Source organism: Xyrauchen texanus, chromosome 30 (genome assembly GCF_025860055.1).
Source record: "Xyrauchen texanus isolate HMW12.3.18 chromosome 30, RBS_HiC_50CHRs, whole genome shotgun sequence".
Classification (NCBI taxonomy): Eukaryota; Metazoa; Chordata; class Actinopteri; order Cypriniformes; family Catostomidae; genus Xyrauchen; species Xyrauchen texanus.
Genome location: NC_068305.1, coordinates 41,660,369 through 41,662,868, shown reverse-complemented (window position 1 = coordinate 41,662,868; position 2,500 = coordinate 41,660,369). Strand labels below are relative to the sequence as shown.

The following is a 2,500-nucleotide window of genomic DNA, read 5'->3' as shown; positions in this document are numbered from 1 at the left end:
TGTACACACACACACACTCTCTCTCGCACACACACTCGCATGCGCACACACTCTCTCTCGCACACACTCTCTCTCGCACACACACTCGCATGCGCACACACTCTCTCTCGCACACACTCAATGAACAATATATTTTCTTACAGTTATTAATCATTGTTCATAGTGCATTCAGTAATGTTAACAAATGCAACTTTTGATTTAAAAATCTATTAGTATGTCCAAATTAACATTAATCAAGATTTATAAACGCTGTTCATTGTTATGTCGTTAACTAAAGATAGAAAAATATATATTTTTCACATTGTATTAATAGGAATGTTTCGTGTAGTTTGTTCCGCAGGGCTTTGAAACGGGCTTCATGACTCAGTAAAATACATTTATTGTTCCTCTTGATATTGGGGTGAAATATGAGCTGGACCGTCCCGACAGGTCTGGACTGGTCTGATGCTGCATACACCGCACTATGACAGAAGCTTCTCGTTTCAGTTGTCAATACTGAACATTTGTAATGAGGTTGTGAAAGCTCTTAAAATCATATTATGTTGTCTTGTTAGGAAGATGCATTTCCATCTGCAGAGCGCTTGTCCTTCTCAGATGACAGGTCAATACTGCAGCACAAGAGCTGTGAACGGACCATTCGCAACATCTCTCCGAGTCGTCATTACGACGTGTTGTAGTCTGAGAGCGACTGATATCACATTACTTTTGTCTTAGATCTCATTAAATATGTTTTGATGCGTCATGTCTGTTCACTGTAAAAACCTCATAACAGTAAATGACCTGCGAGTGTGTTTCCTAAAATACTTGTTTCTAAAAAGAATTGTTAGAATGAACCAGATCAAGAGAAAGATTCGTTCATGAGTCGACATTATTCTTTTTCTTCCTACTCCACAATTCCCAATGCGCTCTAAGTCCTCGTGGTGGCGTAGCAACTCAATCCGGGTGGCGGAGGACGAATCTCAGTTGCCTCCGCGTCTGAGACCGTCAATCCGCGCATCTTATCACGCGACTTGTTGAGCGTGTTACCGTGGAGACGTAGCGCATGTGGAGGCTTCACGCTATTCTCCACGGCATCCACGCACAACTCACCACACGCCCCACCGAGAGCGAGAACCACATTATAGTGACCACGAGGAGGTTACCCCATGTGACTCTACCCTCCCTAGCAACCGGTCCAATTTGGTTACCCCATGTGACTCTACACTCCCTAGCAACCGGCCAATTTGGTTACCCCATGTGACTCTACACTCCCTAGCAACCGGGCCAATTTGGTTACCCCATGTGACTCTACACTCCCTAGCAACCGGGCCAATTTGGTTACCCCATGTGACTCTACCCTCCCTAGCAACCGGGCCAATTTGATTACCCCATGTGACTCTACCCTCCCTAGCAACCGGGCCAATTTGGTTACCCCATGTGACTCTACCCTCCCTAGCAACCGGGCCAATTTGGTTACCCCATGTGACTCTACCCTCCCTAGCAACCGGGCCAATTTGGTTACCCCATGTGACTCTACCCTCCCTAGCAACCGGCCCAATTTGTTTACCCCATGTGACTCTACCCTCCCTAGCAACCGGGCCAATTTGGTTACCCTATGTGACTCTACCCTCCCTAGCAACCGGGACAATTTGGTTACCCCATGTGACTTTACCCTCCCTAGCAACCGGGCCAATTTGGTTACCCCATGTGACTCTACCCTCCCTAGCAACCGGGCCAATTTGGTTACCCCATGTGACTCTACCCTCCCTAGCAACCGGCCCAATTTGTTTACCCCATGTGACTCTACCCTCCCTAGCAACCGGCCCAATTTGGTTACCCCATGTGACTCTACCCTCCCTAGCAACCGGGCCAATTTGGTTACCCCATGTGACTCTACCCACCCTAGCAACCGGGCCAATTTGGTTACCCCATGTGACTCTACCCTCCCTAGCAACCGGGACAATTTGGTTACCCCATGTGACTCTACCCTCCGTAGCAACTGGGACAATTTGGTTACCCCATGTGACTATACCCTCCCTAGCAACCGGCCCAATTTGGTTGCTATGGAGACCTGGCTGGAGTCACTCAGCACGCCCTGGATTCAAACTCGTGACTCCAGGTGTGGATACTCAGACCCCGATCCTGCCAATTATTAAATAATGCTTTTTAATTTGCTGATAAATAAGAACAGACTAGTATGAATTATTGCGCTAGTCCGACTGAACTCTTGAAAGTGTTGAAGCCACAGACATGTAGTCTACCCTGTTTTGAAAGAGAAATGCGTGAAATTTTGGGAAACTTTCTCAGAGAAGGGGCACGTTCTGATTGACCCACTGATCGTTTAGTACATTAGCATTTATAATTAGCGCTACAATAAAATGGGTATAGCTGTAATGTACAATTTAAGGACACTATGGTGCATTTCAGATTATTTTAATAACTAATAAAAAATCTGTTTTTTTTGTACAGCTGATAAATGCTTTCTGATGAAGTATGTTCAGCCCTCATTTGGAGCTGTAGG

The 2,500-nt window shown here is 46.0% G+C and overlaps 1 protein-coding gene and 1 long non-coding RNA gene across 2 annotated transcripts in view; both read left to right on the top strand.

Moving 5' to 3' along the window:
• LOC127623652 (uncharacterized) overlaps positions 1 to 2,500 on the top strand; it is a 20,723-nt gene that overhangs the window by 17,005 nt on the left and 1,218 nt on the right. The window contains exon 2 of the long non-coding RNA XR_007968083.1: positions 1 to 2,500. This exon is cut by the window's left edge and continues 130 nt beyond it; it is cut by the window's right edge and continues 1,218 nt beyond it. This is a non-coding gene — a long non-coding RNA (uncharacterized LOC127623652).
• LOC127623606 (ectonucleoside triphosphate diphosphohydrolase 5-like) overlaps positions 1 to 2,500 on the top strand; it is an 18,205-nt gene that overhangs the window by 14,487 nt on the left and 1,218 nt on the right. Inside the window, exon 14 of the mRNA XM_052098012.1 lies at positions 1 to 2,500. This exon is cut by the window's left edge and continues 902 nt beyond it; it is cut by the window's right edge and continues 1,218 nt beyond it. The gene's annotated coding sequence lies outside the window, so the exon portion shown is untranslated.